We start from the raw sequence: 26680 nt of genomic DNA, 5'->3' as shown, positions 1-26680 counted from the left end.
ACAGTAGTTTGGAAATTGGAGTTTGAAGGTTGTTTTGGAGACAAGGGCAAGGCAGTGCAGAATGACAGGAAGCAATGATAAAGATGAGATGGAGAACCAAGCATGACAACCGTTCTGATGACTGGGAGGGCTTTTTATTTGCATATTATTCATGGAGTTGAAATAAGATGGTTCTGGGTGTTTAGTGTAAGTCACAGCTTGTAGTGAAAATGTTTTTGTTTTTGTGTTGTTGACTCTGCCGCTAAGCTGAGGATTTGAAGTGGTGATTTGTCTGTGGTTTTCCACTGAGCCCTCTTGTTGTGTAAAAACTTCCTGTGTGTCTCTGACCACAGACTTACACTACATCCAACACACCATATTTGAGAAAAACACAAGTCTTACATTAAGACAGACTTGCATTGCAGTCCCTTACATTTATCAGAGTATGGTGGTCAAAACAGTGAGAGAAGTATAATTTTTTTGGTATGTCGGTATGTGTTCTCTTCTACAAAAATAGCTATTTTACAAAATTACAGAAAAGTTAAGTAGATACTTTATAGAGTAATCTCCGACCAACACATGCAATCTTTGTCAAAGCCTTGTGATTGTGGCCACTTTGTATGTTATGCTTGACAGCCGTTCGTGTGATTGTTGGATTCAAGAGTCCTTGTACCTTAATCTTGATTTGAAGTCGGTGTCATTAAGTTTAAATTGTTTGTACGAATAGTATAGTATAGTATAGTTTGAAGCAACAGAAATCTCATTTTGATTCTGGTGTGTGTCTGGTTCCTGTTTCTTTCTTTTTTTATGAATGTCCTGCAAGGGTTTTAGAGGTTCCAGTGTAAAACAATTAGCTCGACCTCTCTGCGGCAAGTGTTAATGACAGTGAGTCAGCAAATTATTCCTTCTGAAAGAGGTTAAGACCAAGCAAAGTGAAGGTGGTTAAGCAGTAAGGTAAAAAGCCCCTCTAAAATAACTGTTAGAGTGGCAGAAAATCAGTGCTAATTATTGTCATAATGAACACTGTAAACTATGAAAATGTGCAGGAATTAAAAGAAATATGGCCCACACATAATAATAAATATAACTTTATTTATATAGCACCTTTAAGAAACAGTGGTTTAAACACCAACAATGGTAACCCCAAAGGGACCAGAGCAGCATAAGATCCCAACAGCAAATCAACCCATGTCAAATAAAATCCAACCAACATAAACGACCCAAACTTCATTAGAACCCAGGAGACCAAGAGGACCTGAGATGTGAGATGACTCGGACGAAACAAAATCTTAAACCATGGAAGTTGATAATTCCTCTACCAACAAAAGTTCAGCATCTCTTTCATCATGTTGATGTTGATAGAGACTTGTCTTGCCTTTTTATTAAATCATTTGACCAGAACTTACTCCCATGCTTTCCACCCAGTAGTGACACCACAGAGAAACTAATACTTTGAATTTCTGTCATAAAAAATCAAGAAGAAGCTTGAGTCACCCACAGAACTTTTAACAAACAACAGCCATTGCTGCAAACACTGCATTTATTTCCAAGCCACCCCTAGTCATGCTTTGAAAAAAAAAAGCCCTCAGACAGTCAATTAAAAGCCTGTTTACCGCGGAGTGCATCGGTCGAAAATTCAAACTGTTATTACAACGTGGAGGCAGCAACAGACACTCACAGTGTGCACCTCTCGGAGCAGACAAACCAATAGTAAAGTAGAGCTGTGAGTCCTGTGGTGGGGGAATTTACAGGTAGCAGATGGACTACTGGAACCAGCTGTTGTTTACTAGGTAGGAGGGAGGGATTGTGGTAAATTGAGTTCACAGAGGCAGGGACATGCGTGCGACGACACCTGCACATGCCACACTTTAATTTTCAGTCTGTTGAAATGAGCAAACAAACAGTGCTGGACTGATACTGTACTTGCCCCAGATGAATGCCACAGCACAAGAGTGGTGGTTAGAAAATAGTTTGATTATACTGCACGGTGGCTGGTTTCATAGTATAATTCTTGGCAGAGGACAGAATAAAAACCACCACATATTCAGTTACTGTTATACTGTTTTCTCTGTGTCTTTCCATTGAGCCACTTAGTTGGGAACTGCTCCAGCTGACCTGCTTAGATCAACTGGAGGTGGTTTTATTGGGCAGTTCTACCAGTGTGTGGGATGTCAGTGCTGGGTAGATCAAGTGTTACTACACAGTACTTTTATAACACTGCAAAATCACCGGAGCAGTGTGTGTAAATGAGACAGTCCTCGGCTTAAAAATGCTCTTCTTCCTTCTGACCTTTTCTTTCATAAAAATCATATAAAAGCTGTCAGGGGGTGTGCCTTTTGATCCTTCAGTTGTTCTGTGCGGCACTTAAAACACAAGGTCGCTATTACAGTACCTGGGTACTTATCCAGGACCTCAACTTATCCTGTAGATAGAAGACTTAAATCTCCAGCCCTGCAATGTTAAAAAAGATCAACATTTAACACACAACTGATTTAAGCTTCTCTGCTGCATTCATATGCAACACTTCGCAACAGACATTCGAAATTCACACACTTCTTCCTGTGGGTCAATTTACAACTATGTTTTTTTTAGCTATACTCCGCCTTTGAATGTAACTTTTATATTGTATTGTCACCATAATGTATTCTGTTTGTGCATATTTATTATGTTTTGTTGTACTCTCGACATTGACTTTATTTTGCTCAATTTAACACAACGTTTTATGGCAGGATTAGGAGTAGTCCGTTCTTGTGTTCCCTGAAGGGACAGCGGAGTGTCTAACAGTATTAACCCACATGTTACCCCTCTCTGGATTTTCTTTCTGAGATGTGATTCTGTAGAAGTGTCCCAGACTCATCTCCTCGTCGTTAATTGCATTCAATTGAACAACAACTTTCTTTTGTTTATTAAAAAAACTTTGAAATAAATACAAGATGCCTATGCCCTAATGAAAGGTTACGTGCTCAGTGAAGACACCCCTTGCTCCAGTAATGCCCCCATATCCTATTGATAAGTTACATAACCTACCCTTCGGCCATTAGTTGCCAATGCAACCAACACAGCATTGCCCCCCCCCCCCCCCCAGTTTGACTGTTTTTGTTACTGTTTGTAAATGCTTGGAATTAGTGTGTATTTTATATCTTCTACAGAGGTAGCCCCGGCTCGTAGAAGAAGAAGACATAGGTGATAACTCTGATAAATCAAGTTGATGATTGAGTCATAATTGTTGCCTTTTGTTTACTTTCTCTCCAAAGTACTTGTGTTGGTGCCCTTGAATGGACTCTGTTGTAGCAAAAGGACTGTATTCACATCTCAGCAATTTACTTGATGAGATAAATTGGATAGAAATAATGGCCAGAATAAAAATAGAACATCCAGCTTGGGCCTGAGAGTTGGCAGAACTGTTCATTAGTTGTCATCAAAGCTGTGGGGGCTGGATGATAATGCACTGCGTAGAAATGAAGGTTACATAAGAGACTGTGGGGGTGGGATCATCAAATTTGTTCCATTATAATCCAATGTAATTGTGTTACCATGATTGTCAAACAATTGTGTGCATTCATACTCAGAGTTAAGTGGAAACCTGCACTCAACTGATGCTCTTAGATAAAATAAGCCAAAAACAAATGCATCAACATAACCATAAAAAGCACACACACACTCACATAACCACACACACTATACAAATTTGAAGCTTAATTAGAAATTTTAAAATCGAGTGTCAAACAACCAATTTCAGTAATATCTAAAGATATGTCCATACTGTAAATCACAACATGTGAAGAGTGGAACATAACACACAAATGAGCAGCAACATTTCACAACCAAATTGCATTTATAATAAGGCTTATTAACTCATGTCCAACCTTTTTTTTTTCAGTGCAGAACTTTCAAGGTTTTTCTCTCCTAATTCCCATTTCAACAGATCTTTTTTATTTTATTTTTGCATTCTGATGCAATACATAGGCTCATAAAACAATTGAAGGCTCCTGAGACGACTGTGGCTATTTTTACCTACTGACTAGATGCTTCAACTACAGATAAATCAAAGCAGAACAATTATAAGATACAATCTCTACACATGGGGGTTGGAGGGTTTCTGTTACTTTCCTCACTTGTGCAGCAACACTTTGGAGCCACCTATTTTGTCTCTAAATACAAGACCTCTGAGAGAGATCTGAAGGAGCACAACGATGTCAGATTACGTGAATGGGTCGAGCCAATTCCATTGCACTGACAGAAAATATGTCCTCTCCCTTCACAGTTGGCATTAAATCCACCAACTGGATTAGGAGAACTGTTAGTGTTGAAGTTATTTTTAGCACACAGGATACCAGAAGAAGATAGATGATTGCATGCTGCTCAGTAGAGCATGCTGTTTATATTTAAGAATGTCGAACATGGCACATAGTTGCCAGAGAATTAAGCCTTTGGAAAAAGGGTAAGGCCCCCTTTTACATGGCTGTAGAATGACCAGCATCAACTTTTTAACATTGAATATTTAATATGATTTGTCTGGACATCAAATTTAAATTAGAAAATTCATAAAATGTCAACCTTTCCACTTACACTCAGTTTTCAAAGAAGCTGTCTTTTTCTACAGAAATTTGCCACCAGGTTGGTTATTTTGTCAACAACACAAACTAAATACTCGTTTGTAGAATAACTACAGTGCAGAATGATTTCTGACAGAATCCGTTGTGTTCACACTAGCCGTTTTCACATATGCACTCCGGATAATATCTAGATATTTACAGGAGGACTTCTCTGTAGATTCTCCCGAACTAGCCGTTCACATATGCTCCTCACAGTGGGGGACTATCCCTGTCAGAGGGGGGGGGGGGGGCGGGGGATTTCCTGAGGTAAGACGTGACGTAAATAAACAACGCGGAAGTAGCGGCCGAAGCAACAGTGTCTGCTATACAACGTTATAATGAGAATATTTTCCTTTATATCAATGCTATGTGTAATCCAATTGAATGACAACATCCACAAAAGAGAGGAGAACATCATACTGTCGAACAGAAAACATAATGCAGCCGTTTAATTACGTGCACGGAGATCGTAGTGATCGCGTGCAGACACTTTAGGCAGTATATAAACGTCATTCTCTTCCCATTGGCTCGAGTTGAAATCTCCGGAGTATATGCTGCCGCGTTCAGACATCAGCTCACTTGGACTTTCTGCAGAAAAAATACTAGGGGTCTGGCCGGAGAAACTCCGGGTAAAGTCTGCGTGAAAAATGCGGCTGTTTGCGTTCACATATAGCCTAAAGCCCCTCCGGGTAGCCAAATCTCCAGAGTTTTTCAAGAGATTTCCATTTGTGTGAAAATGGTTCTTGTTTACCTTGATGAAATTGCATGCAAGTAACCCCAGGCTGATACAGAGTAATCCCTTAAACATCAGTGTGGTCGACTTTTATTCAGTGATATGCCTGTGTGTGCAAAAGACATTGGAGTTCATTAATCCTGTGTGTTAAAGCCTCCTTTCCAATTTGTTAAATCAATTTGTGTTGAACTGATATTGTCGTGTTTGAAGTGCTTCACCAAAATGCTTTTTTAAGATAATAAGCTTCAATCATCTCTGGACTAATACACAGTTTAAGTATCCACACTAACTTCCTTTCACTTCTGTGTGAAACCTGCACTAAAGTTGCCGGAGTTTCTGGTAATTCAATAGATACTACGTGGTTGAAAATTATAGAATTCAGTTTTTTATTTATGATCAATAGTATTGCAAAGTGCTGAAGCATTAAAATAACTACAGTTCTTCAGTCATATTTTAACCAACAGAGAGAGCTTGTGAGATTGAGATAGGGCAGTAAGACTCATGTGTGCCTCGGTAAAAAAAACACCTAGGGTTAGTGCAAGATGAAATAACTAGCCTTGTGTTGTGTTTTTGGTTCTTATGCAACAGACGCTTTCCCACACAGAGAAGATGAATACAAAGTTCCCTGGGTGCTAAATGTACCACTAAATCAGATTTTTGTTTAATGATGCTGCCTTCTCCATTTCTGCGCCTACCCTCTGGAAGTCACTCCCAAAAAGCATCAGAGACTTCCTCTCACTCTTCACCTTCAAGAAATCCCTAAAAACTAACCTCTTCCATGTTGCCTACAACCAGAAACAAACTCTGTTCTCATCCTCCTTCTCTGCTTTCTTCCCCTTCTCGTGGATGATTTCATCTTTCTTTTGTGTTCTTTTTTTGTGTTGCTTTGTTGTTCTTAGTTAAGCATCTTTGAGTTTGCAGAATTTATGCAAAATTATTATTTATCTGTAGAGCTGCTCACTGGAGATTTTTATTCATAATTTCAAACAAATATACTTGCAGAAGTTCACCCTGAAAAATAACACTGAAGGATAATGTACATGATGCATATCAATGCCTACATAATAATACACACTTTTTAATTAACACTAAACAAACTATATTTAATCCCAAATGAAACATTTAAGACATTGTTATCTTTTCTCTTCTCACTCACAAATAACTTTATTTATAAACTAGTATTTAAAATCAGTTGGTTGTCCTTGTGAGGATCAGAGAAGCACCACCACCAGGGCCACTTCACTCCTGAATGGATATTGACCTCCAGCATACCTAAGCATCTCTACTTGAAAGATGAATTTGCCTTCTGTTTTTAATGTTCCAATAAATCTAATATCTGTTCTGTAAGGCTATGCCAGAAAAATGACTTGCTTTGAAAATGAGCCATAATGTTTAGAGACGTGCCTCAGGCAAACACACAAAATGTGTTTTTTTCTTCTTCTTCTCTCCCTCTTCTGTTTTACTTTCTCCCTTTTTGTTCCATCACCCTCCCAACTGTTTTTTCCCTCTCAAACTTTCTTACATTATGTTAATGATTTTTAATGTCTCTCTCTGCTTGTTTCTGTCTTTGTTTAGACGCCTGAAGTAGGTGTTCTGTACTTCACCAAGTGGGACTCCATGGCTGCTAGCACTGCTGCTTGATCCATAGCACTGTAAGTTCACTTCAGTTTTATGTGTGTGTTGGTCCATCTGTGTTTTTTTTTTATCAGGTCCTCATTTGCTTCTTTTAGTTGTTTTGTCTGTGAGTTAAGTATGCCGACCGACACTGACGATATTCCTAACCTTGCAGTAGCTTCCTCTTTATTTCCGGGTACTGTTTTGAATAGTGAAGATACACTTTTCTTAGTCTTAACGTTGATGTCAAGAAGAGAGTCTGCTTAGTCCCCATGGACCAGAGTCGTGCTGTGATTAGTCTCTCTCTCGTGTTATGCTCATTATTCTGCTGATTCTTCTCTCTGCACAGCTCTTGCACAGTCTGGCATTTATTAGGCATTATGGGCTTTTTCTCCAAAACAACGACTGCATGCATGAAGCAAATGTTCTAAACCTAATGTCTAACAGGGTGTTATTTTTATTCCTGCTCAAAACGACTTAGACAGTCAGACAATATTTGAGATAATATATATAAAAGATTTATACGAGCTGGTGTCATATTATTAGACTGAACAGATTCTCTATTTGCATTGCACACAATGTTTAAAGAGCTGAATGACCAGAATGCAATGCAGCTGATGCTTTGCAAGGGAACTCTTTGAAAATATTGAAAACTTTATATTCTGTGTGAGTATTGGTCTGTTTTGCTAATTTATATTTTTGATTTAAAGCAAGGGCTCTGCTCACAATAATGATGGTGTTTTAATAAAGTAAAATCTGGCCCTTTTAGTCATCGTTTTGTTCAGATGCACTGTCTTTTTTAAAGACAGTGCAAAGTGAAGTTTAGAGGTCACTCCCCTGTAGAAAACTTCAAACAACCTTACATGGTGTTAAACAATTCTACATAGTGGAATAGGCCTGAGAAAATTGTAAAACTGAGCGTCAAAATGTGTTTTGGTTCTTTTTGCCCTCAACATACGTCTCCCAGAAACTGCTCAGCGAGATGCTCAACTTGACTCATCAGCTAGTCCCTAATGATTTTCAGTTTTTCAGATGGTTTATCACAGCCTGCTGACGGCTCTTTTAGAGAACAAAAAGCTAATGATAGCAGTGATACAAAACCAAACAGTCAAGTTCTGCGCAATAAAGCCAAAAAAGGTGAGCCAAAAGACACCCACATTTTTGCAGACTCCTCCTGAGTTCGTTAAGACGTTTAAGACGTTTATTCACTATTACGACCCCTTTATCACAACGCTCATAGTCATTGGATCAACTTTTAGTTAAATAAAAAAGCACATTGAAAATGCAGCTTTGAAGCCTTGGTCATTATCTGGTTGAACGGTGAATTTTAATCCAGACGTTTTTTTCTTGTCTTTAGGATTTAGTTATTAGCATACCTTTTCTAACATTGTCTTGCAGTCATAGTTTTGCTAATGATCTCTGTTTGCAAATGCCTCAGTGCCAGCTGGATAAAAGACAGCTATCTGTATTGTAATGTCTACAGCAGGTTAGGGTCCTGCTCTGTTTGCATGTGCACTGTCTCCACAGCTCCCAGCCACCGTGTGTGTGTGTGTGTGTGTGTGTGTGTGTGTGTGTGTGTGTGTGTGTGTGTGTGTGTGTGTGTGTGTGTGTGTGTGTGTGTGTGTGTGTGTGTGTGTGTGTGTGTGTGTGTGTGTGTGTGTGTGTGTGTGTGTGTGTGTGTGTGTGTGTGTGTGTGTGTGTGTGTGTGTGTGTGTGTGTGTGTGTGTGTGTGTGTGTGTGTGTGTGTGTGTGTGTGTGTGTGTAATGACAACAGATACTTTATGTGCTGTACTTGACCTTTCACAGACTCATATCTTCCCTTTAGTTTAGTCTGGCACACTTGATGCTTTTTGACACACTGCATTTAGACCTTGAAGATCCACATACACAGAAGCTGAACTTTAATGGAAAAAATGTGCTGTATAAATCTGAGCACTTCATATGGAAGGATCTCTAGGGTGGAGGTGACTGCTGGGGGGAGGGGGGGGGGTAGCCTTTACCATAGTTACAAGGCTATTGTGGCTCTTGCAGTTTGGCCTTTTTCGGGAGCATTTTCAAACAAACTGCAATTTCTCATAAATATTGAGGAGAGAAGCTTAAATTTGATGATTCTCAAATTCTTCAAGTGCCAGGTGATTGCATGTGTCCACATTGATATTAATGCTGAACTTAAATTTTTCCATCTTTCCAACGTGTCAAAAAAACACAACATTTAGTAAGCAGCAAACAGTTTCTGGCAGCAAAACTCCCCCACACTACCACGATGTTTGAAAGTCTTATTTTTGAAATGTTTCTCTTTTAATGAGACCCGTCAGGTTCAATTTCACACACGTACCAACTCTGATGGGGTTTTGGTGCTGGTGTGAGAGAGTGAGGAGGATTAAATGCTTGTTCAGGGAAAGGCAGCTTGTTCAGGGAAAGGCAGAGCTTCTGTGCAAAGGCATACATGGACTCTCTGTTTCAAAGCGTTTGATCTACAGGTAGCTGCTGGCCTTCCTCTCTCTGTGCATTTCACCTAGAAGCGTCTTAGTGTAGGACGGCATTAGCGCTCTCCCACTGCCTCTACATTCTGCAGCATTCTTTCGTTTCTGATGCCGCTGGTTTGCGTTGCACTTGGCAGTTAAGAGCAGGGAGGTGTTGTGTTCAGTGTAATTGGATGATGTGGCATCGCTTTTCAGGCTCTTGGTGCCAGCGGTTGTTTTTGGCCCACGCCTCTTATCACCTTCCTCAGAGCAACAAATAATAGCTGAAGCTGAAATGTGCCCATCCAAAACAATTGGCTATAACACACTGTAAACACAAACTAATGGTCAGGGCTTTGTTGTTGTTTTTCTTTTGACTACTATAAAACATTTGTGCTTGCTGCCAGAAGGGAGGCCTCTTCTTATGTCACCTGTCTTAAAATGTATTTCAAGTGCTGAAGCAGGTCGAGCCCAAATACATGTTATTGTTCTTCCACAAGTCAAGTGCAAAGTATATACCGGTATTTATTTTCTTTAATCATTGTTCAATTGTGTTCCTATACTGTCAATATTTACATCCTTTTTAAATGTGGCTTAATATATTAAACTCTTGTTTGATATCAAAGTCCAGAGACTCATTACAAAACACATCCGCAAAAAGTTGAGCAAAATTAAATACCAAAAGTTGTTCAGGAACTTTAATCTTTTTTAATAAACTCAAACTCATTGAAAAGAAGATGATTGCAGTATCCCCTTTACCTTCCAACATTCAGTTCTTTCATCCAAGCCTGTCACATTTTGGGATAAAACTCCAGATTTCATAGAACACAAAAAGACAGCTGTGAATGTTTTTCAAACTGGAGCCAGATTTTTGGATTAGCACAGCCATTCTCCAGAGAGCACTGTTATCAGGCAGAGAAACAGACAAAGCTTCAGTTAGATCATTAGTGAAATAAACCAGTCCTCTCATTACTGTCAGCCGAAAACACTCCAACACAGTCGTGAGAAAAGAGGAGACAAATTTTACACTCTTGCAAACCCGGTTTCTTTTCATTGTTGGTAATTGGGAACTGTTATCAAATCTGTTCCCCTGGTCTCATATCTCCACTCCAGCAGTGTGTAGTAGAGAGAGGTGGCTGTTCATCCAAGAAAGTAGGACGACTTTCTCTGGCTGCTTCAGTTTTTGTCTTGGGGCTGTTTCTTCCTTCAGTGGCTTCCTATATATTCTGCCTATATATTCTGTTTGTCATGCTCGTATTCTAGGAATACTCATAAACGGCTGGATATGCTTGTGTGGAATGTTAAAAAGTTGAGATTTTAAAGAGTAATCGCTCTTTGTCAAAATTAGAGAGCAGAATTGTGTCTGAATTACATCTTTAATTGTATGTGAGCTCTTGAAATATCCTGACCCCGTTCTAAAACTGTAATCTGTTAAAATATGGCAGCTTTATTTTTTATTTTTTGTATTAATCTTTTTAAACAGGGACCACACATTGCATAGCAACTGTTTTGAAAACCAGAACGTACACAAAAAAGGGATTCCGGATTTTAAAAAATCAACAAAAAAATCAACAAAACTTAGTAAAACACCTTTTTTTTTATTTTTTTAAGTCTCTGGTCCTCAGTGATAAAGGAATAGAATCAGGGAGGGTTCTTAGTCGTGGGGGACAAAACCTTCATGAGCTCTCCACAGTCATCACCAACCCAGGCTAATCAGCGTGTCAGTTTTACACCAGAGAGTGAGAGCGAGTGAAACGGAGAGTGAATGAGCATATGCAAGTGTGTGAAAAGAGATAGTGTGTAAGTGACGGTGAGGCAGAGTGGGTGAGAGACGGGAGACGAGAGAAAACTGCAAGAGAGGGAAAAACAAATCTCACCATGACATGCTTGTTATTTATAGCCCCACAGTCGGATTGTGCTTGAAAATAGAACGGCTACAGAGCTGCATTTGTGAGCGAGTAATGCAAGGTTTGAATGTACAAGATGATATGTATTTACTTGAGTTGAATGTGTCCAAATATCCTCCTTTCCCATGAATGAAACATTAACACAGCTCTGACTGAGCATGTTCCAGTTTTCCCTTTTTACCTTCACAACTTCTTGTTGCTCCCCTTGCAATATTCCGCAGCACCTCAACAGATTTACTGAACAGCAGTATTGTTACTGAAGATCGCCTGATGAGATACACTAGCTTTATGCACGTGTTTGCCCATTTCTCCTGCAAGAAAATCTGAAGCTTGAAGTCTTAGTCTTCTCCTGATGCTGACGTTTTCATTGCTTTGTTTCTCACTTCTTTAGTCCCTCGTCTGCTGAATTGCTGCTCTTCTTCAACCACAAACACATGATCGTGATATTTAACTTCAGTATGGAAACTTGCTTTTACAGCAACTAATACTAATAATATCATTATCAAAAATGCATTCACATTTGTTTTTTACCAAAGTCATTATTGCATCATTATTTTAGGAGTCATGCCTAGATTATATATTTTATAGTTGAGCAGAAAAAACAATAAAAAGAACCCCCTGCAGTTCTCCAAAGTACCCCTGAGGGTACTGCTGTTTGAGAAACACTAAGTTATTAAACATTCCTGTAGAAGAGAAGTGCATGTTTGACCATGCAGGGCAAACAGAAGCGCCTGTGGGTTTCCCGCCGAGCAGACTCCAGATCTGTTTTACCAACCTCCTCCTGACTGTTTTCTTTGTGGTTTATATTAAACCTTCTTTTTGTGCTCTCTATAGTTATGCCACCACTGGGGATTTCTACAGTATAACTTGTGTTTCTAAAGGGAAAACATACCATAACATGGAATTTGCACATGACTTTGGACAGATGAGATGTTTTTCCTCGTTTCAAATGGCTTTCTGAAAGCAAAACAAAGCAAGGCCAAGTCTCTAATCTGTGATCATATCAGGTTGCACTTTTGAGACCTGCTCCAGTGACAAGGACTCTGTGAACACTGAGGCATAACATACGTTGTTTCTGTTCTGAATTTATATGATCAGGTAGAAGTTATGTACATTTAAATGAGTGAGCAGTCCGGTAGCTTTACTTTTTGTACCTAATTTTCTGACATCACTCACATATTTCTTCACTGCTTGACAGTTGTTTAATGACTTTGCTGCATCGATAACCATTATCTATCTTAAAACTGGCATATAACTCTGCCTCAGCTATTTTTGGGCTGTTTTCTTCTGACGGTCTCTGTGTCTCTCCCTGGTACTGTAGTTGTGAGTGATGGCTGGTCTCAGTCATGAGCGGTATCAACTGTTGTTAATGCTTATTGGTGTTTAAAAGTCCAGGCCCTGAATATATGACCATCACACTTTTCTCAGATGTATTTCAAGGGGGGAAAAACATCATGTATTTGGACCAATAAGGTAATACAACACTGCATATTTGCTACGGTAACACTGCATGTCTTCAGACAGAGTACCTTTAATTATACATTTGTATTTATTGAATCAGTTTTGCTGAAACTCCAGCTTCCTTCACACATCCATTGTCCTCCGTGTGCGAATGAAAGTATTATTAAAAATAAAAGCTAAATCTATCATCTATAAAAAGTACTGTTACTTTGGATAAACTTAGCAAATGTGTTATTTTATCCAATAACTTTCCTAATATTACATAATTTTACTCTGAGTAAGTATCACAGTTTCCAGATGGCCCATATTTATTTTTAAAAATTACAACTTTGCATGTGCACCTCACCATCTTTTGTGTGTGTGTGTGTGTGTGTGTGTGTGTGTGTGTGTGTGTGTGTGTGTGTGTGTGTGTGTGTGTGTGTGTGTGTGTGTGTGTGTGTGTGTGTGTGTGTGTGTGTGTGTGTGTGTGTGTGTGTGTGTGTGTGTGTGTGTGTGTGTGTGTGTGTGTGTGTGTGTGTGTGTGTGTGTGTGTGTGTGTGTGTGTGTGTGTGTGTGTGTGTGTGTGTGTGTGTGTGTGTGTGTGTGTGTGAGAGTAATGTGTGTGTCCACAAATGTGTGTGTTTAATGCACGCCCACACATCTGGCTGTGTCTGCTCTGCAGCTTTGCTGGTGTTTGTCTGCAGGCCAGCAGGTCGTTCTCCCCTGAGACCTGCACTGGCTCTTTCCCAGGCTAGTCTGCAATGACTCTCAGTTTGCACAATACCAAACACTGCGCTGGAATGTTGTTGCCTTTTTTTCTTTTCTTTTTCTTTATACACTTCTTTCCCTCATTACTAAGTTTATCTCTTGTGGTTCCTGCCATGCCCTGTCTCTCTTTTTACCTTTGTCACTTGAATACCTGAGTTATACTTCTCACCCCAACTGACCCACTTGGTGCTTTGAGCCAACTTCTGTTCATAGTGTAATTAATGCATTTATTCAAATGTAAACCCATCTCATATGCATTGGGCATGTTGAGTAGCTGCACACTTAGCCTTCAGGCTGCAGAGAAGTTCATAACCTCAAAAGCCTCAACACAGTGGGTTTTACTGAGAGCAGTCACTCTAACAGGGACAAGTCAGATTTGTGTTTACTAAGCTTAAAGGTAAAAGAAAAAGACATGAGCAAAATTAGAAGTCCTACTGAAACAGTTGTTTGAATCACAAATCTTTTGCTTTTATGGTAGAAATGGAAACCTATATGCAGCTTACTTATAACTCAAAGTATCAAAAGTTCAAATTTACAATTCACAGCAGCTCTATTTAAACTAAGCTGTATTCCACTGATATGTTGGATTGCTCAAAAAACAACAATTTCAGACTGACTGCTGGGACTGTGAAGTGCTAATGAGTGAACCTTAATACTGCAGTGAGGACATTGTTTTGACAGTATCGTCTGTTTTATTCATTGGCTGTTCCAAGTCAAATCTGGCAGTGAATCAGCCATGAGAGGTAAGCTTATAATGAGGTCGTTTGGCTGTCACGTCACTCATTTGCTGTCTGTCAACATCACCACTGAAAGGGCTCGTACAGTCCATGTTTTTAGCTTGTTTACTTAAGAAAGACTTGATGCTAAAAGGACCTTAAGAGGAGGGACTGAAAAAGTTGTGGTCAAAATGTGTGCACAGATTGCAAGCGACTGAATTCACCCACTCCATGTCCTTATGGTTTCATTTGGCAAAGAAAATGCTAGTAATAGCAGAAAGAGGAGTTTTGGATGTTCAATTGCAAGTTTTCTTTCTGCAATCTGTAAACTAAAAAGTACTTTTTGAGCAGCAAAATGTTTCACTTTACGGAAGAATCCCTACAATTAATTTAAAGGTTTAGCTGACACAAGGTAAAACCTCTGTCCAAGTCCAAGAACTGTCTGTTATCCAAAAACAAGATTAACAAATGATGTTTCCCTGGACAGGAACTATTGCAGGTACAAGCTCATCATCTGTAAGCAAAGACTTGTGCGTTCCCTGTTGATGTCATCCAAAAGTGTGGATTACAGGCTTGCATATCACTCATGACAATCTCTAATCTCCTCCTTCTCCCAAGTACAGGAATGCCAAGAACAGGATTTACAAATGCAGTTTATCTTCATACATACCATCAGTTATTCTGTCATTTTTCTATGGTTCACTGTCAGTGAACTTACTTCATTTATATTTACAGCAATATACAAAAGAAGAAACTAACACAATAACTGCCATAATCTGAACACACACACACACACACACACACACACACACACACACACAACACAGAGGCAGCCATCTAAGCACTTAGTTCATCACAGTAGATTCAGTCCATTACGCTCAGTCCTTCCTGTGTTTCATAAATATGGATGAGCCCTTGATGCAGCATGAACACTGTTAAGGCCTAGCCACAATGGGATATTTCTCCAGCATTTTTAAGGCCTTCCTATGGATCATTAGATGATAAGTAGTTCCTGAATATTGCTGTGTAATGCTAAATAATCAACGTCAGTAGCTGAAGGTGAGAGGCATACAGACTTTATGAAGTGAGTAAAGATTTGGGGGCGGGGGTGTAGAAGCGAGTTGCGAGTACATAACGGACAAGAATCTTGCAAATATTGCAAGGGACCAATGAACTACATAAATAGCACAACCAACATGATGCAGCAAATAAGAGTGGAGAAGCTGGAAACACCAATACCATAATAATAACATACGCTAGGAAGTAGATTTGAAAAACCACTCGCCCATAAAAGTGCAAGATCCACAGAGGTCAATATGTGTGGTGATGGTTTTAAGACTTTGGGCTGATGATTGACATGTTAGAGTCCATTGGAATTACCCAACTTCATAAAAACTCGAATGAAGACTTAAATCAAGTGATATAAAGTTTGTTGTTGAGAAAATCCAGTGACTTTCGAAAGCTTTTTGTGCATCAATGCCAGAAACACAGACTGCACCTCTGTTAATTGTTCTATATATGTATTTATTAGATGTCCACACAACAATAAAAGCCAATGTTTTTTGGTTCTGGCAGTTACTTTTTCTATTTTTTTTTTTTAGATTTCTTTATTGTAGGGATAGGGTAGGGCAGTGGATAGAGATGGAAATAAGGGAGAGAGAGAGTGGGGATTGACATGTTGGAAAGGAGCCACATGTCGGATTAAAACCAGGGTCGCCTGATTGGAGGACAACAGCCTTTGTACCCCACGCACTAACCACTATGCTACCAGCGCCCCGGTAGTTACCATTATAAAGCGGGTCCCCTTGTATTGACACGTAAGTGGTGACATATATAAGTTTTAAAATCAAGATTGATCTTTTCCCTCCCATCTCTAGTTTAAGTGTGGTAAGATTTGTACCTAATTGATTAATTAATTATTTCAACTATACACTAGGTTTTTTACTATAGGTAAAGAAAAAGTACATCAAGTCAGACATTGGCTGTACAGACTTTTCCACAGTGTTCCTATAGCTGGCTGTGAGAGTGTGACAGAGCTGAAATGATGTGGATAAACTCAGTGCCTCCTCTCACCTCCTTCCTCCTGTCTGGCTTCTTTGGTGGTCTGTGTGTTGTCAGCTCAGTGACTTGTTTGGATTGTGAAAATAACTCTCGGGGGAAACTCTGTAGATTACATACCCTGTCACTCACTACTACACGTTTCTGGGTACATAACTCTGTTGTTGGAGCTTTGTTTTACTCCTCCGTCTCAGACTAGTGTTTGTTCTCTTCCAGACTATTTTTCTCTTTTGTGAAGATCAAGTTAGCTTTAATGGTTTGATTTACACATCAGTATGTAACTATGTTAGTGAACTCAAACACATGAATCTTTTCAGCGTACACATCTTAATTGCTAACTTGGTTTGCCATTCATCTGCTCTGTGGAGCTTTTATCTTTTTAAACGTCTCCCTGTGAGAATCCATCTTTATTCCACAGGCCTTGGTTCAATCAATACTTTTAAATACTGGCATCTCTCTCATACAGATCCAAAAACAAGCCCAGCAGACTTAAATTGAGCATGCCACTCTGGAGCTCTTCAGTTTGCCAAAACCTAGAGCTTCGTGTTTGAAGAGTGTGTGTTTATCTCAGTTATCACAGCCAAAAAAGATTTATTTTCAGACATTCTCAATGACTTTCAATACGCTAACATCCGTTGCGTCAGAAATGGTCGATCCGAATGCCTTTCAAAAACCAAACATTTATATAATCTTCTTGTAGACAGACCTGACAGTGCAGAAAATCAGACTTTAAAATCTGCTTCATGATGTTTTTTCTTCTGCTTTCATTCATCCAATTATTTTGATACATCCCGACAAAAATATATTTATTTTGTGTTCAACACACTAGTCCGTCAAAAAAATGCCTGGCACCAATTTTACCTAACAGGTCAAAAATGTTGTCAACACTCAAACAGCTGCAGGTCGCAGTAAACTTTATCCAGACTCAGTTCATGAATTTGTTTTTCCTTTGCTTTTGGACTGATCACAGCATTCATGTTCCAACTAGTACAATTCATTTTTATTTATAAAAGCTCAGATACATTTCTACATCTGTGTCTAAATAAAGAAACAGTTTATTAGAGAGAACTTCTCATGTATCCTTTAAAGACAGTTTTTCTGCCCATTGAACTCCTACTCTCATAAATGAGGGAACACGCATTACGTCAGATGGAAGTACGTTTAGTTGAGCAGCTAATGAGAGTCATACGGGCAGAAAAGCTCCTTTAAACTGGAGTGACATGCAGTGAAATCATTTTGGCTGAGTCTATGGACGGAAGCAGACATTTGGTAGAAATTGAGAATTTTGTGTAACAAGTCAGCTGTGACAGAGCAGCTTTGCTAGTGAAATTAAAAGCTGGTTGGCATGTGCCAACAGTCATCTCTTTATATACACACTCTAGCACACACATTCACAGACACACACACACACACACACACACACACACACACACACACACACACACACATCATGGCTCAGGGAGCTTTAGAAGAACCTGCCATTGTCACACAGGTAGTGTCGCTTCACATTACTTGCCCTGTACTGCGTTCTGACTTTCAACCAGAGATGGTTTAAGCTGAAAGAGACTTGTTACGCATCATCAGCACCCATGACTAAGTGAGGAGATTAGTCACTGGCACCACTAACTGTATTCTAAGGTGGGAATGTTTGAATAGCTGGGGGAGATGTTTGAAGGTCATTACTTTAAATCCCCGGATGAGCAGAGAGAATCTGAGGGAAGGAGGTGCAGCCCGCACTTCATTAACTGCAGTGTCCTTCAACAAAGTGCTGCTCAGAACCTTTAACTGTTCTGAGTGAGTTATCCCAACTGACCCTGTTTATGATGCCCCCTGCAATGACTGTGACAATGATTTATAGATACTTAAGGCTTTTACTGATAAGGGATTTAGCAGTGATTAAAAATAGAGCCAAAAATTAATTTAATAATTAATAATTTTCAGTCTGCAGAAACATTTGTGTTGGTGTAGAAGAATTAAAATATAATTTTTTATTTTTATAAGTTTACTTCCATGAATTTATTTTATTTTCATTAAATTCACCCAACAAACACTTTTACCAAAAGCAGCTTAGTTTGTTTTCCTGTCTCACTCACACACACAAACATTTGGGAGCAGTTCTGGTTTCAGTGTCCATGCTGGCTCATGATGCGTAAACATGAGGCCAGAAGAGGCTGAGGATGAAGCCAACAACCTACGCTGAGATTGCTAAGCTTGCCACTGTATATTTGACGCTGTTGGGGTTGTATCAAGTCAACTTTGGTTATATTCTTTAATAATTATTTCTAATTATTAATAATATAAATAAAATATCATTAAACTATGTTTAATCTCGTTTTGGGGCACCACCCTGTACTCAGGGAAATATAACCAAAATATCACTCAAATCAGTCTCAGATTAGTTATTTAATTACTAATATTATTAATAATTAATAACTATATTTAATAAATTGAAGGCGTGAAATCCGTACACAAAGCCTTCGCACCCAGCTTATATCACAATGCAAATACACCAGTAATCACAAACAACTGCTCTCTTAAATTATAACAGAATTTATTTAAACAAAGCAACATCAATCCAAAATCAATGAACTTAATCCAACAAATAACTATTATAAACTAATCTAAGCAAACAAACATTACCAAGCAAGGCTTGTGGAAGGGGTGTGAATGTGTGTGTGTGTGTGTGTGTGTGTGTGTGTGTGTGTGTGTGTGTGTGTGTGTGTGTGTGTGTGTGTGTGTGTGTGTGTGTGTGTGTGTGTGTGTGTGTGTGTGTGTGTGTGTGTGTGTGTGTGTGTGTGTGTGTGTGTGTGTGTGTGTGTGTGTGTGTGTGTGTGTGTGTGTGTGTGTGTGTGTGTGTGTGTGTGTGTGTGTGTGTGTGTGTGTGTGTGTGTGTGTGTGTGTGTGTGTGTGTGTGTGTGTGTGTGTGTGAGAGAGAGAGAGAGAGAGGGGGGAAGAAGAAAAGGAGGAGATCACTTCGTCCCACGTGGTCGCTCACGATGGCGCACTTAACAAAGGCCTGGGTATATGCGTGCGTGTGCGTAAGAGAGAGGGGGGGGAGGGTACTCCGTCCCGCGTGGTCGCCTTTCCGATGGCGCACGCCTAACAAAGACCTAATGTGGCCTTAATGTCTGCAAGGGACCGAGTTCGGCCCTACACGATATGTGTCTCTGAGGCGTCTGGATAGCCTTGAGTGTATAAATCTCTCTCTTTGTGTGTGCGCACGTATGGCCTATGTGCGTAATGGCGCGGTGGGGGAGTTAGTCTCCCGATATACGTCTACCCGAGAATATGTGTGTGAAAGAAAGAGGGGAGAAAATGGGAGGAAAAGAGGAGCGTAGAGGAAGAGAGAAATGCGTGCCTGAAGAGGCCGGATCACAGTCTAACTCCCGCGTCACAACTCGGAGTAATTCCCTTCATTCACAGAAACAAACCAGTGGCCGAATTCAAGTTAATACGGCTTACACTGGTCTTTCTGATCAGAAGAATAATACCCGGTTATAACGCTGTTACGCTGAACACATATAGGACGCAGCGGTCCGAAACAACAACAAGAGTTTTAAGTCGGTAAAACTCAGGACGCAGCGGTCCAACAAAGATAAAAATGACAGTTTCTGCACAAATCAAACAATTGTTAAAAACACTCTCTAAAGCTAATTCTGCCCAGACCTAATTAAGCCTCACTTGTGGATCGCTTTGCCTGCGATTGGTGAAGGAAAAGGGAGTCCGGCGATAAAAACAGATCTTCTGTCCGTCCTGGTGTAGAGGCGTCTGATGGCGGCGAGGGTTCCTTACGGCAAGAGCGGCTTCGTTGGTTCTCCGTCGAGGGGAAAGATGTCCGTTTATGTCCTTTCGTGCAGGACGGAATAAGGCCGTTATCTTTCTGATTAACTGTTATAGCCTAACACTCTCCGAGAAACTGAGATGCGTTCACTGGACAATCCGAGCTCGGAATTTGGAACACTGCCGGCCGCGGATTACCTGCGCGCCAAAAACTTTAAAACAAAGGAAGTTTGTTGCAGGAAACAGGAGGTGAGCTTGTATCTCCGAGCACTTTAAGTCGGCGCGTGGAAAGAGGATGAACGAGGGGAGTCTCAGAGTTTTATCACCTGGCCGCCTTCCTGTGGGGTCTCCCTCAGGTTCCGGTCCCCCCTTTACGTCACACGTAGGTGTGAAGTGCCGCAGGGAATTCTGGGATAAAGAGTTCTTTTAGGCCATCTCAGTAAATAACTCAAAGTCCATGGTTTGACTGTCCTAAGCCTGCGTGGCCCAACAACGCCGACATTTTAGTTTCATTTTTTTATGAACATAAAATGTGAAATTTTTAGTTGAAAATGTTTTTGTTTCTCAAAATAAATTCCATGCTGACAGTAAAGTATTTTAGAGAATGAAGACATTGGAAAAAAAAGTTTCATCCATAACAAAATACACACTGGTGTGATAAAACTTTCAGGAAAGGTTTCTTTAAGCTTCACCTTTTAGTCAGGAAAAAGAACAAGATGCAAAATTACACTTGGGTACTAATTCATGATGCAAAGGTTAGCCGATGGATATCAGGTCCCTATAGCCATAATTCAAATGATGTTTTAATCATGATTTAAAAAGTGACTGCAGCATCACAGAGAATGTGGCTCTTGCCCCACTTTGCTCTTTCTTAACAAAAAATCATCTTGAAGGCTTTTGATGTAACACTGCAAGAATAAGTGATGGAGGTTTCTCTTTTTTCTTAAAGAACTTTTGGTGAAAGACACTGTTGCATTAACAAAGCAACAGCCCACAGCTTTCTCCTGCCGCCCAGTCCTCTGCCTACAGCTCCGTTCAGCTCCTGTCTCATATCTGCTCTGCTCTCGTCTGTCCCACTGCTACGGCTGTCTTATCAGTTGAGCCCTCTACCATAAAGCAGCTGAAAATCCCATCTCCCCCTCTCCTCATGGCATCAGCTTTCAGCCTCAGTTATTCCTCTATTATGTACTCAGCAAGCTCTTACTCTGTCTTCATAAACGTGCTCCGGGTGGGTAATGAGCTCCTGTCCTCATCATACTGACTTTTCTCAGGGGAAAAACATTGCCTCTCTGTGGAGAGGTGGGTGTGGTAGAACTGGATCAGAAAACTCAACGGGAGATTTCTCTGTTTGGTCTTGATGCTTTGCTTCTTTATATCTCAAAGTCGTATTCTCTTTATCTTTCAGTAGTCATCATTTTCTTCTGCATTTTTTTTTTCGATCTTTCACAGCCTGTTCCCTATTCACACAATGTATCTCTCAGCAACCCGGAACCATGAGCTGAATAGTTCTGATGTGCAAATATTGTCCTTAAAAAGGTTCCCATGCTTTGTATACAGATGAGAAAAACTGTGTCACCTAAGTATACCTTTAATTCTCGAAGGTGACACCTACTATCTTTTGTGAAATCTGATTTTTTTTCCTGAGGATTACAGACAACAACAAAAAAACAGGAAATAATAAAAAGAGACCATATATGATTTCCTGTTGTACAGTCACATTATTCTATCTGTTGACTATCTATTCTCTCCCAGGGTGTTGAAACTGAAGTTATTGGTGATTTTGTGGGAATTGTTGTACTTTATACTGCCAAAGTTACAAAACAAAGCTATAATGGCCATCCAAGAACATGACTTTTTTATTTTTTTTAAAAAGGTGGCAGACAAAAACACATAACGACACCATCATTGTTTGCCCTTCTCTCCATCCTGCCAGTCTGACTCAAGATCAATTTAACCCGGTGGAAAGGGGAACACAGATGAGGTCTGGGTGGTGATGCTCTCCTCTGGCTGTGATTTACCGGTTGCAAAATGCACAGTGACATCCTTGCAGTCTGATTCTGACAGACTCCAAATGCTTTGTCTCCATCAGAGTGAGCATTTCTCTGGTATGTCAGTTCACTGAGCTAAACCTGATGGGGGAGGTGATGAGGAAGGCCTCTGGTGCATAGGACCCTTATGAAAGATGAAAGCATGTTTTAAGTATGGGAGGTGAAAATATGCTTTTGATATTCAGAAACTTCTCTTTGTGTAACAGTGTGTAACTATTGCAATGGAGCAAAGGCACTTGATGCTTTATTGTCTTGTATGTCAATATAAGCTGCTGAATATTCAATGAGAAATGTGATTTGCTAAAGTAAATTCTCAGTAAGCACTTATTTTTCATTGTCATTGCCAGATTCAGATTTCGAAATCAGCAGTGCTGACCTGCTGATTCAGATTGTCTTTATTTAAAAACTGTAATTGACAGATTATTAAACATATTTTGTAACTTTTCAACAATGAAAATTCACTTTTATGTTCATAAAACTCTGACTAGGCTATCTAATACAAAACTTCACCAGTTTACAATGACCATCTCTCATTCTCATATAAAGTAAAACCTGCTTCAGCCTCTTCAGCTGCATTCTCCCTAACTCCTGAAGGATCCATGAATTATCCATTAACTTATTATGCTAACTAATTGGCAAATATTTAATTATGCCATTTCATACAGTCTCTTACCTGTCTGCCTCTCTCTTTCTATCTGCTTTGGTGAAAGGTATTTATGGTTACAAAAACTTTTGACCATGTTTTGTATCCATTGTTTTGGGAAACTGTCTTTGTCTTTATGTGAAAGCTTCTTTGCCTCTGCTGATTGTCCTCACTGCCGACATGTTCGCTTTCATGCCATGTGTAAATTTGAGATCGGCACAGAATTGGGTGTATGTGTGTGTACGGGTGAGAGGGCTGACCAATCACCAATCACAGCCCATCATGCTGAAAATCGTCTGATTCCGGTCACCAGAAATTTGATTGGTGCACCTCTTAATGAAATGCCAAACATTGGCATTGTATTTTTCTTTGCTGGAGTCTGTCCGGGTTAAAATGTTAAAAACCAAGTGCTGTCTTCCCCTTCTGTTCTCCTATTGCACAGTGATTTCATACACCTTACAGCTAAGATAAGGGCTGGTTCAGTGCACACTAAAACTTGTTCTTGAACTATTTCTTCTTCTTATTTAAAAGTGGCACACAGAAGGAAATGTTTTATGCAAAAGTTTCACTAGGGTAGCTTTCAGTAAATGCAGTCGTATCCCACAACTTGCACAGGAGGAGTTATTCTTGTCTATGGCTCACTCAGTGGTCCCGTGGAGCTTGTGTCTTGGTGGTTGTAGCAGGAGGTGTGTGATATCTGGCACTATTTCAGACAGTAGTTGTTGCTTTCAGACCAGAAGCAGATGGTCACATATTGAGGACTGCTGCTGCATCTCATCTGGACACATTTCTCTGCCCCAGCAAGTGCAGTCACACAAAACAAACAGCAACAAACTCACTCTGGAACTTTCCATCATTTTTCACTGTCTTTGTTTCTAACAAGGGAGAGCTTTGTTGTTTTGTGCTTTGTTTGTCGTGTGTGTGGAGGTTTTGTTGATTTCAGTTTGTTGTAATTGAGAGAAAGCCACCAGTCACACATCTGGATTTTCTGCATTTTAGAGGGAATATGATATTGACTCGACATGCAGGCGTGACTCTTTGTCCATGCATGTGTGTTTTTTTGTGTGTGAACGCTCAGCATGCCGTGGTTATCTTCACACAGCTGTGAGATTGCTTTGTATCTTTCTGGGGCCTTCCCCTCAAATCAAACTCTCAGGCAGCACAGATGGGAATTCTCATTCAACTGAAAACAAAGAAAAATAAATTGTAGGGTGGACACTACAATATCCCAAGTTGAAGGTGTCATTTGAAAGGAACTGAATGTAGAGGGGGAAAGCACCATTTGGTTGACTGAAAGTCAATGATGATGAGTAAATGTCATGTTTGACATGATGATTGATATTGAAATTAATCGTTAGCTGCAACCTTAATTAAATTATGTAATTTTCTTCCACATGAGGAAATCTCTCATAGGAGCAGTCGGCTTAAAAACACATAACTGTACATGTGCAGTTTTCCCATATAATGACATAATTGTTTTGTTTTACCCCTGATTCCATTTTCACAATGTCAGGTGTGTAAGGGGGTGGCAGGTTATTAATGTTTATTGTATTTAAACTTTGTAAACACACATGGTATTAGATGACATCCGGAGCACCTACAAGCTTTGAAGCAGCAACCAATCAGGTGTCCTATAAACATGAGAGATTGCACCACAGCCAACATATTTATAAGAATGTATCCACATCTCACTCTTCCTCTCTCTCTCTCTCTCTCTCTCTCTCTCTCTCTCTGCAGAGCAAGTGCAGAATAATTGCCATTTATGGATATCCTGGACTGCATTCATTTATCCACATTATTCAAAGAATGTTTCTGTTTGCATCTCTTTTATCCAGTGACACACACTCTAAAAACCAATCACATCAACTTCTAGGTTGTGTTAAGATGTTTGCCTAACCATCACTAGCATTTTAATTTTAACACTTACTGTTATATAATTTGGGCTAATTCATTATTTACTTGATTTTTCATATTTTATGTATTTGTGGTTGTTTTCCAACTCTGGTTAGGTTTTTATTTAGAGGAAACTCATGGATGCTCTATCTGGGCAGCCCTTGTGGACAAGCAGTAGTCTGCTGCCTTCCATTGTCCATAGTAGAGGGTTTTCTGGTCAGGGCTTTTCAATTAACTTCTTCGTTCACTTTGTTTGAGTGTTTCTTTAAGCTGGGGATCATTCCTCCATGTACTATATGAAGAAAAATGGGACTGAGGGAAGGCAGATTTACATATCTCAGAGGACAGAGCAAAAGTGAGAAAAAAGTCTGAAGAAAAACAGCCTGAATCAAAACTGAGTGGGAAGGAACAAGGAGACGGAGAAAGGAGAGAGTGGGAAATTTAGAGCCAGAGGGAAAAAGACAAACAACAAAGAAAATGTTTGAAGGAAGGAGAGTAGAGTGGGACAAAACCGAGATGAGGAGAGGAGAGGAGAGGAGAGGAGTCGAGTCTCTGCAATGAGGCATCTGTAAACTGACCATTCACCTTTTACATCTATACCTGCTCCAGAGAGAAAATTTAGTGTATCTGCAAAAAGGTTCTTGCCTTCACCAGTTACACACAGACAGTGCATCAATGCAGTTTTTATCATACAAACCCAGATATACTTGGAAACATACTTTTTCTGTTTGCATGCTATAATTCATGATACTGCTTTTGTAAAAATTCTCTCGGGAGAGAGACAGCTAATGTCTCTCAAGTGATCACTCCAATAATTCATCCACTCTAAATCTTGGATAGTGTGTGCAGTAAGTGCCTCATAATGAGGTTTTCATTTCATTTGTTAAGTAAGAATTAGATTTGAAGATTTGAGATTAAAGGGGGTTGTGTCTCTCTTTCCCAAACACAATTAGCAGCAAAGACCAAAACTGTAGCTTAAAGAATGCATTTGGCAAAACAAATTTATGATTGAAAAACTTTTCACCTCTTTTGTTGGTATGTTAATCATCGACTTTGTTGGATATGTTCAACCACCAGGATGTATTTTCCCGAGGCAAAGACAACCACCGAAAACGTTTGGATTCAACTGTTAGATTTGTACAGTACTGGCAGCTCTTTGCTGAATTTCTATGATTATGATTTTCCAGAAAGGTCCAAAAATGATTTTTTTTCTGTATATCTCATCAGTGTGCCTCATTGAAACTGGCAGGATAATTCAACTTTTCTCGTCCCCTACAGGCAAATTTAATCTTTTAAATGGGCAATAAAATGCTTGGATCCAAAAGTTTATACATTAGAAAACCACAAGCGGAAACATGTGAATTACAATTTGCAAAACAAATGCAGAGGGACACAGCATTACTCTGTGTGAACAAATTCTATAGACATTAGCTATATGCTATACAGTAAAAGGCTGTAGGATTGGCTTGTTCCCAAACTCACACACTGTGCTGATCCATAACAGAGCAGCAAGTCTCCTGTCCCTTTCTTCAATCACACAGAGGACAAACCTGAGACCAAATTTGCATCTTAAAACAAGTCCTGTCACAACTCTTTCTGCTACAAAAATCAGAATATATTGGAAACATTAAGTTAATTTGCCTTACACATAGATGTCTCTTCTTCATGCACATTGTTGTCTTTCATCATTCTGCGCACACATTAACCTCGTCTTAGAAACCCCACTTCTTCCTTTGACAGAGAGCTGTCATTTCTCAGCTCAGAGCCACATTTCTTTATGCATAAGAGAGCAATTTAGATGAACTACATCAATGCCTTGGCCTCATCAAACATGCATGATCAGGAACGCAGTGGTAAACATAAACAAGACGGAAAGGAATAACTAAGCAGACAGCAATGAGAATGTTATTTTCTTTTTCTTAAAGAGATAATATGCAATATGTCATCATGGTTGAGTCCAGTGTTGGAAGTACTTTGCTATAACTCTTAATGAGATAGGTACAGTAAGGAACAGGCAGAAATCTGGAGGAAGAGAGAAAATATG

The 26680-nt window shown here is 39.6% G+C and overlaps 2 protein-coding genes across 2 annotated transcripts in view; both read left to right on the top strand.

The window, feature by feature from the left end:
• Nucleotides 1-26680, top strand: part of cat (catalase) — a 111679-nt gene that overhangs the window by 12655 nt on the left and 72344 nt on the right. The gene's annotated exons all lie outside the window — the stretch shown is intronic.
• Nucleotides 1-26680, top strand: part of peak1 (pseudopodium-enriched atypical kinase 1) — a 103942-nt gene that overhangs the window by 48091 nt on the left and 29171 nt on the right. The window contains exon 3 of the mRNA XM_061035908.1: nucleotides 6883-6959. The gene's annotated coding sequence lies outside the window, so the exon portion shown is untranslated. The remainder of the gene's footprint in view (nucleotides 1-6882; nucleotides 6960-26680) is intronic.

The sequence above is a fragment of the Labrus mixtus genome, chromosome 4 (genome assembly GCF_963584025.1).
Source record: "Labrus mixtus chromosome 4, fLabMix1.1, whole genome shotgun sequence".
Classification (NCBI taxonomy): Eukaryota; Metazoa; Chordata; class Actinopteri; order Labriformes; family Labridae; genus Labrus; species Labrus mixtus.
Note: the sequence above shows the minus strand (reverse complement) of the source record. Positions and strands in the feature narration are given on the sequence as shown.